Source organism: Engraulis encrasicolus, chromosome 2 (assembly GCF_034702125.1).
Source record: "Engraulis encrasicolus isolate BLACKSEA-1 chromosome 2, IST_EnEncr_1.0, whole genome shotgun sequence".
Taxonomy (NCBI): Eukaryota; Metazoa; Chordata; class Actinopteri; order Clupeiformes; family Engraulidae; genus Engraulis; species Engraulis encrasicolus.
In genome coordinates, this window is record NC_085858.1 from 19,751,235 (window position 1) to 19,761,023 (window position 9,789).

Here is a 9,789-nt window from a genome sequence, read left to right on the forward strand (position 1 = left end):
GATTGCAATGTAGCCGTGTGGCTAATGCAGCACCGCCACTTAATTTCGGAATTACTTTCTGGGTGTGATACTGAGGTCCTCACAACTTTTTTTTAACAGGTGCGCGCCAAGTTTTCAGCTGAGGTGGTGTGCTCGCGCCGAGCTTGTCGCTTCAACTTCTGGACGACATAGACATTTGCGCCGAGCCTCACACTCACGAGGTCACGCAAAGAAAGGAGAGCACTGACGTCCTCTGTTGGTCACACTGATAAACTGCCTCATTCACCTCCATACATCCTTTGGCCTTCAAGAGATCACCTCAGCTGCAACTGTCCAAATCTGATTAAACAATTATTTTGTTTACACTTTAGGCCTACTTTATGGTCCTTGTTTAATTAATAAGATAGACTAAAGTGAAATAAGTTTTACAAAAAAACATGTAGGCTAACATTATGTAGGCTACTTTCACTGCACTACCTTAGGATAAGAGCACAGCTTTCTTCACAACACAACACAACACAATACAATACAACACAAGCGCGGCACTTTTAATCCACTCATCATAGGCTACCTCACTGCACTCCACACCCAAAGTTCTGCAGTTAAAAGGGCACAGGCCTATATGAGACTTTAATTATTATATTTACATATAAAATGTAGGTGCCTTGTGAAGTTTTTATTTGGCCCACAGCAATATGGGATAGGGTAACAGCAATGCTAATACACATGGAAAATTAGACTGGGGTAGCCCCACTTACATGTAACACAGACAAACAACGGTACCCGACATATGCCTACTAGGCTGCTCACTAACATAAACCTGACCGGGCAACGTGATCCAAGCTCACCTCTCAACCTGAACAGTTATTAAGTGTGTTTACATTCACTTTTACACTGTCTTAAGGCCAGGCCGCACCATGAGTTACACTGACAATTAAAGGACGAGGTAGTTCATAATTCCTTGTTTGCAAGGACATGGAAAAACAATAGAGGCAACCAAACTTGTGTAAGGTTTCCAACGATTGAGCGCCTCCGAAGCTCGTTTTTCACTAGACATGTGTGAGAAACTATGAATCTTTAAAAAAACAAAACAAAAAACCTTGTTAATTTTTCTCCAGCAAAGTGAAGATTAAAAGCTGCTGATGAAAGGCGCCTGTGAGTTTAGGTCCAATGTCTATTGTCAGACAGGGAACACTAGCCTATAAATCACATGGCAGTGATAAACAGCAAACAGGCTGACAGAGGAATCTCTAGACATTGTGAAGTGGTCTAATTTCCTACGTTTGGCAGGCTGTGCTCCACTGCTCAGAGACGGACGTAAAGAGGCCAAGTCTGCAAGACTACTAAAGCTAAAGCAAAAGCAAAAGGCGCAAAGTAGTCTCCATCACATCACATGAATGCTGTGTACTGTTTGCGTTGGTCCGAATAGGCCATGCAGGTGCAGGAGGCAGGACTGAAAGACTTGTTTTGTGTATTCCTGTCCACTTTTCGGGACAACCATTGTTGCAACAAAAAAAAACAACAAAAAAACAGGGGACGGAAGAAGGGGGTGAGGCGAGGTGAGGAAGGGTTAACCTGAGATTTTTTAAAATGTGTTTTTCTCTCCCCTCTCTCTCTCTTTCTCCCTCCCTCTCTCTCTCTCTCTCTCTCCTTTTCTCTTCACTTTGGCACAACAAGGCATTGGCTGTTTTATACATGTGGTGAACAGCTCCAAGCAGATTTTAGGGGGGAACAGGTGCCAGCACAACCATCTGCTTTGAGTTTCACCGAGCCCCCCATCACCCCCCACCCCCATCACCACCCCACCACCCCTTCTCGACGTGTGCGCGCGTATAGTGCACCCCCCCCCAATCCTAAGCGCTCCAACGTCTCTCCTGTTCTCTCCCCACCAATCACGTCGTCTCCCCGGCTCCAAACACATGCTTCAAAGGTACCTGGCCGAGGAGCGATAAAAGAGGGGCGAGAAAACGCCTTAAGAAATTAAACGAATTGACAATGAGGCCTTATAGCTGCCCAGCACAACAAAAATAACAATTTACAGACTACTTGACCGCCAGTTTACAAACACATAACATGATTCCAAGCTAATTAATGTACCCCCAAAAGTGGAGGTGAATTCTGCACCAGACGGCAGATTACCCGAACGTGTTTTGTGAATTATTTTCTAAACTGTTGCAACATCTATTTTTCCTTTTTTCCCCACTGTCTCCTCAACTTAGATCTGTAGGGACTGTCTGAATACTTGTGGAGTGCACGTCTGTTTTTGACTGTCCTAAGATGAACTTTAAGCATTCAGATCTTCTGGCAGGGGGGGAGCTCCTCAATAAATTACCTATGGAAATACATGAGGCATGCTGGAGCTTTTCTTGCGCAGTTATGGGACTGTAATCCAAACACAGGAAACGAGAAATGCTCTAAATTTATGTTCCATAGCTGCTTTTTTGCTTGCAACTGTGCCCGTGAACTGCCTAGTGCAAAACCACTCGTGCTTCAGCTAAATGAAATACATTCAAACAGCGTTTACTGTTGTATTCTGGAATTGCTGAAAGTAATGTAAAACATATAAACCACAGAAGTATGTATTACAATAACCCCTGTTGCTTTCAGATCATTCATTCGTCAAAAAAGGGCCCGTTCTTTGCAGTGCTTTTGGCGTGGGTTTGTATAGCTAATTATTCGCATGAGGTCAAAGGTCAATTTTAAGGCTGAGGACAGCCAAACTATTCTGTACATGAACGCTGTAGGCCTGATGCACGCATATGTGTGTGTATGAGAGAGCTAGCGTTAAAGTCAAGAGGGGGGTCTGCTTTTGCTGACTTTGTCCCACGGCCCGAAAACGCTTTCTTTTAATTTCTTTTACAGTTGGCCGTGCTACATGGCGACTGGTGGACGAACTTGGCCGTTTGTGAATGTTCTGCTATGTCTCGGGCCTAACCCGCTAAACAAAGGACGTTGTGCAGCGCTAATTTGTAAGGGAGTGATAACTCATTCAAAACCAACAACGTTTAAAAACAAATGCACGGCCGAGAGTGCTTCCACATGTTGAAATGTAGTGGCCCTTATAAAGAACTTTGAATTTTAATGTGACTAGTAATTCCTTTAAATAATCTTTCATTTACAATTAGAAATCCTGCGTTCAGTGATATTTAGGAGGGGATTAATGAAGTGGTTATTGAAAAACAAATAGTTTTTGTGTATTTGGAGAGGGTTTTAATTTGGGTAGTATTAAAATGTTTTCATAAACAGAGTCTGTATATGAAATTTAAACAAATGAGCAAATGTTCTACGTGATCACAAAGACTGAATTTGCTGAACCGTCATTGCAATTCAGAGGACTCTCTCCTCAGATCTATAATCTAGTCTCTCTGTCATTCTCTTTTCATTCACTCTCATTACCATGACGATTTGAAGGAATACCCGTGAACCAGCTAAATCTGTTGTTAGCTGTTAGCAACCGTCCATTGTCAGGTTTTAAATAAACACACAAAAAATGGAAATATATAATTATATACAATAATAATAACAGCAATAAATAAATTAAAATATTGAGACTCTGGGTTTGTGTGTAATGGAAACAGCAAATGTGCTGGCGTAACGCTGGGTGACAAGGGCACCTTGGGTTTGCAGATGTTCACATGGATGACAGATGGTGCTGGCGAGGCCGAGGGAGAGATGGCGGGCCTTCTGCGCCAGCTTGGTGCCACCTGCACCCCTCTTCAGCTCCCCGGCTATCTACACAATACCCCGACAGGGTGTGGCACGGTGCAGAGCCTAGGCATGGGCACGGGCCTGGGCATGGGCACCGTTGTTTTTTGCTGTGTATTTAATGTTGTGTGTGCCTATGTGTGTGTGTGTGTGTGTTTGTGCAACGGTGGTCTGTGTCTGTACAATGACTCAGCATATACAGCTATTGATTAGTAAGTCGTGTGCCATGCCCATGTGTACATTCAGCCGTGTGTGTGTACGTGTGTGTGTGCGTGTGTGTGTGTGTGTGTGCGTGTCTGTGCGTGTCTGTGTGTATGTCTGTGTGTGTGCATCTGTGTGTGTGTGTTGGGGGGCGGGGCTGTGCACGTCTGCCCTTCTCTTGCTGAAACAATTCAGAAACTCCGAGGTGTACCATCAAAATATATGCCCACCAGATGACGTTATGTCCGACCATAGCTTAACCTCCCAGCTGTTGATGCTATAGCCAATCATGTAAACAAACAACAGGCCCGTTTGATGCCTTTGATATGGCCGCTGTGGACCCCAGGGCTGCCATGCTCCTACACACACAGACATACACACGGCACGCTCGACTCAAATGGATGCAATGGATGTATATTTTCAGAGGTTGGGTGAGCAAGCAGACACCCAGACAGCTGTGACATTTCATTTCATTTATTGACCATTAACTCTGTTTAGGCCGTTGGCACCGGCCTTTGTTTTTCTGGTGGGGGCAAGCAGGCAGGCTGCAGCGGCCCCCGTTTTCTCTCTCTTCTCTCTTTTTCTCTCTTTTTCTCTCTGGTTTGGATGATGTGTGGTGGGCCAGATTCCACCGTAGCATAAATAACACACGCCGATTACGAGCTAAAAAAAATCTAGCGCGCAGTAGCCTGCGTGGGTAGGTGGGAGGCTGTGGCAATAACCAATCATTTATTAATATGCCGGGATCTTGTCAGCCAGATCAACTGCTTCATTAGAGGGGGCACGTTTTTACAAGAGAGTAGAGAAATTATACAGGGTTTTCTATTCTCTCGTTTTGAAAAAAATATTTGTTCAATATTCCCTCCATTTAAAGACGGGGGCCTTCTGAATTCTGAAACGACAAAAGTTTCTGAGAAATATGGCGCTTGGATTTGTTGGAACCCACGTCGGGGTCTGATGGATGACTTCCACAGGCTCACTCTGAGAGGCCCCAGCTCAGCAGAAGACGGCCTGAGCACACCGCTTCCTAATTAGGCCATTCATCTTTATGGAAACCCCAGCACCCAATCAAACTCAGAGAGAGGCCTGGTGCGGTGCAGTGCAGTGTGGTGCAGTGTAGTGCGGAGGCCTCCCTCTCTTCGCTATTTGATGAATCTGTCCTTAAATTAGTGGCCCACAAGGGCCCCGGGGCCTCCCCAGCCCCTCGTCAAAGTATCCATCATTGTGTTAAACACTGGCAGCAGGATTTCCAGCATGCTAGGAGGAGGAGAGACATGGTGTAGCGCTGCACGAGCATTGTAGGTGCTGGGATAAATTGATTTTTCCAACATGGAAATGAAAAATAAATAAACCTTGTGTTTGAGCAATTGTGCGCTGGTGCACATACATGACAAAGTGAGGAGAGGGCATGTAAACAATGAAATGGCAAGTCTCCATCAAAGATATAAAGCCTTTTTAAAACAAAGTGCAATGTGGTCTTCTTTTTTTTCTTTTTTTTTTTTAAACAGTCCTTGGTGACAACAGAATGCAATTTCCCTTGTATTCCCACACAACCAAAATAAACACATTTTAAATATGCCTGAATGCTTTAAAACGCTTGCAAAGCATGCTTGTACACTACAGTACATGTGAACATCTGGGGCCTTGACAAATTACCCACGAATTAAACCCCATCTCGGCTAAGTAAAAGACCACTTAGTCTAGTCTCCTATGGCCTCGGTCCGTTTCACACTGGAGGAAGTGCGCACTCCGCTCCATGCAATGCAACTTGGCCCTGCACCACAGCGGCAGCACTGAGTCTCTGTTGGAGCGGCCCGAGCAACAGCTCTCCCAGTATGATGGCGGTTTTAAAATAAGTAACCACAAAGGCCATTAACCAACATGCCTGGTGGCTGGAAGACCACTGGGTCGAGTTAAGCGCATCTTATCCACAAAGCGAGCGGAAATAAGAGGCTCCCCCTCGGGACGGTGACACTATAGCGCCTAGCCCTAGAATAAGGTCAGCCCTAATAAATGTTTTAAAACCCAAATCACTTGAAATCTTTCCCAAATCTATCCACCACCACCCTCCCCCCTCTTCATTCCTCTCGCTCTCTCTCTCCTCTCGCTCTCTTCATTTCTCTTCCCTCTTTCGGCCGCTGCTCTGCTGGAACGGAGGCGGGCTGATTGCCTCAGTTGTCCCATGGAGTCTAGTGCACTACGGCACTAACTGGAGCTCCATGTGGTACATCCATTATGGTAAAGCTCTCCATAGCTCCCCTCTGAACACCACCACCACCACCACCACCACCCCAACCCCAAGCCCCCTCATCCCACTCCGTCTTCCCATTCCAAACTCTGCTTATGCCCGTGTTCCAAAATTAAGCCCCGTCCAAAGCCGAAAACCCTGCTTGAGTTTGGGCTGGGATGTAATAAGCTGAATTGGGGAGTGTGTATGTGTATGTGTATGTGTGTGTGTAGTTCAGTTTGTGTATGGGGTGGTGTATGTATTCCAAAACTCCTGTAGGGGAGCACTGCAAACAAGAGGGGGGCCTGAGTGGGGTGGGGGGTGGGGGGGAGTTAGTGTGTGTGTGTGTGTGCGCGCGCGTGTGTGTGTGTGTGTGTGTGTGTGTGTGTGTTGGGGGGGGGGGGGTCCTCTTCACCTTGGCTCGTCAGCAGGAGATCCCTGGCCCAGGTGCTGTTGGGCCCTCCCCGGTGCCCCGACCACCGCTGACCGCTTCTGTGGGCTGGCCTGGTTCCCCAGTACCCCCCGAACAAGCGTTGTCTTGTGCAGACATACGAACATTTGGTCGGCAAGTCCCGGCTTCCAGCTCAATACTCATGTGTTTATGCCTGACATTAATTAGCTTTCTCCCTCTCCATAATTAAATATTCCTCATGAATGGGTAATGGGAGCCCTCTGCGCCGCCGAGCCGACTGAGTTATGTACGTACGTGCATGCAAGGACAGGATGTAAATTCATCATTCCAACGGATCGCAGTAAATCAATAGCATAAGCACCTATATAGGCCTATAAGCACATGGATCCTGTGAGGAATTTGTGTTACTATTTTAGAGTTTTTGTCCAACCTATGCATGGAAAAAGCCACTATTTTTAGCTCTTCTGCATGGAGCGATTGCGTTTTTGACTTTGTCCTTGTTGTTGTTCTTTCTCTCTAGAAATGAAAGAGGCTTTTTGCCGCCAAATCCTTGCCTGGGTGCCAAATCCAGAGCAATGCATTCCATTATTTATCTACGACTTGGGAAAACTATATTCTTTTGTTTACAGTAACGTGGTTTGGGTCTATGCAAATGCTGACGGTGCTTTTTAAATGCTGCCAAATGTTTTAGCGTCTCTCTTCCTTGCTCTCTCCCTCTCTCATGTCCTCTCTCACTCTGTGTGTGTGTGTGTGTGTGTGTGTGTGTGTGTGTGTGTGTGTGTGTGTGTGTGTGTGTGTGTGTGTGTGTGTGTGTGTGAGAGAGAGAGAGAGAGAGAGAGAGAGAGAGAGAGAGAGAGAGAGAGAGAGAGAGAGAGAGAGAGAGAGAGAGAGAGAGAGAGAGAGAGAGAATGATGGTGTCTATCTATCTGTCTGTCTGTGGGTAATTTTCTTGTCTATCCATTAATCTGAAAGAATGGAAAAGAAAAATGGCTGACACTTCAACTTCAACTCCAAAGACAGCAATATTTCAGACATTGACAACATAATGTTTGTAGATGTGCCGAATGGAAGACACGCTATTAATGAAGAGCGATTCAATGTTTATAGAAGGTAGTCACTCTGCCATGGATTATGGAACTTGGAGTCTGACTTAGTTCCAACGTCTGAACTGTTGATAGTGTGGCAATGTAAGAACAGAGAGGAACAGATGGGATTGATAAATCTCAGAAATGCAGGAGCTGAGAAGACGCAAAAAAGGGGGTGGACATACATTTTGCACAAACTTTCTCAGTTAAATTTTGCATGAACTAATAGAAAATGTGGAGGCATTTAAATATTTGATCACACGGCCATATGGATAGGCTCGCTTGCTGGGCCTGGGCGTGCTCAATGGGGTTAGCCCACAGAGCACAACCCAGATAATCCCAGCTCTCCTCAGCTCCATAGGGCTCCGTGCACAGTGCAGTGCCATCACCCCCCCCCACACACACACACACACACAAACACACACATCTACGCAGCGCACCGGCACAGCCCGACTTATACCCATCACCCCCCCACACACACATACACACACACCCTCTCATCCACCACCCCCACCCCCCTGCAAGACCCATTGTATGCCCAACGCATGCCAAGAGATTTCCCACACACACACACACACACACACACACACACATACGCACACACACACATCTGAGCGACTGAGAATGGTTGATGAGGAGGGACGCAGCCGTGGTGGTGGTGGTGGTGGTGCTGACCTCAATCCCAAAAACATGTTCACAGCTGATGACGGAAGTGGAACGAGAGAGGGGTTGTCAAGTGACAGTCAACTGTGTGTCAAAAGACACTGGAGAAGCAACCCATACATACAGTATAGGCTACACGATTTTCTTCAGGTTGTTGTCACGTTGAACGGAAGGCAGACACAAACAGACAGTCATTTAAAGATTTATTGACACAAATGAATTTGACAACTCCTTCACAACAACAACATCACATCAAAAACCTGCTTGTCTGTTTTAGTTAATGAATTATCTGCGAGGTTTGTCCCACCCACTCAGCATGGATAAACCTGTGCATTCCTCATCCTTTGGATTTGGAGTGCTAACGAGGCCTATTTGCCAGGGAGTGACGTTGAGTTGATCCCTAAAGCTCTCCGCTTGGCACCAGACATGCCCAAATGAAGCCCATGTCATGCCCACCCCCGCCCTTACCCCCCCCCTTCTCCTCCCTCTCTGCCATGGGAACCATACATCTTTAATGACGACGGAGGGCTTTGCACGCTCAGTGCCACACAAAAGCTGTGGCATCTGTCTCACTAAGTACTGCACTCAAGAGCGCAACCCCCACCTCCACAAACCACCATCCCACCCCCCCACCAAACGCAAACTTCCACTCCATTTGTTTCCATCCCTCCTTCTGGAAGAGAAAATAAAAAAATAAATAGGAGGGGAGTTCGTAAGAAGGGGTGGTGGTCGGTGTGTGTCGTTTCTTTGGGGGGGGGGGAGAGGTGGATTCTGATGAAAGAGGAAGGAAAAGAGAAATTAAAACAAAGAGGTCTTTTTCACCCCCCTCCCAAATTGTATGTATGTTTTTAAATTAACTAGCCCCCCTTCCCACCCTCAACCCGGATAAAACAGAACCACAATGACTGAAAGGAGGTGTTAAAGAGTTGGTACTTGTGCTATGGCAGCGCTTACCCACAATCGGGGCAACCTCAGCATTAAGAATGGTGGCTCCATCAGTATGAATAGTGGCTGACATTTGGGTTACGTTTAATGTAAATAGAGTCTGGGATAGATAGATGGACGGACTAACAGACTGACGCCATGAGTGATGGGCAACGTTTATGAATGTTTTTTCCTCATCTGGCCTGGTTAAACGACTGTCTTTCATTTGAAGAACTGCAAGGGCAGATGTATACTCTGTGTGTGTGTGTGTGTGTGTGTGTGTGTGTGTGTGTGTGTGTGTGTGTGTGTGTGTGTGTGTGTGTGTGTGTGTGCGGGTGTGTGTGTGTGTGTGTGTGTGTGTGTGTGTGTGTGTGTGTGTGTGTGTGTGTGTTCATTCCAAAAGGAGACAAATAAATAGCTTAGATGTCTGATTTAAAAGGCAAGTTTTTCTTAATTAAATAATATTACCAAAGAAAAAATATGAAGAGAGATAAGATCCATTTTACTTTAAAAGGTGAGACCAGCATTAGGCCTATGGCCAACTTCATATGATCAGTCTCACTCCGTGTCTTCAAAAGAAATCTTTGAAGTCC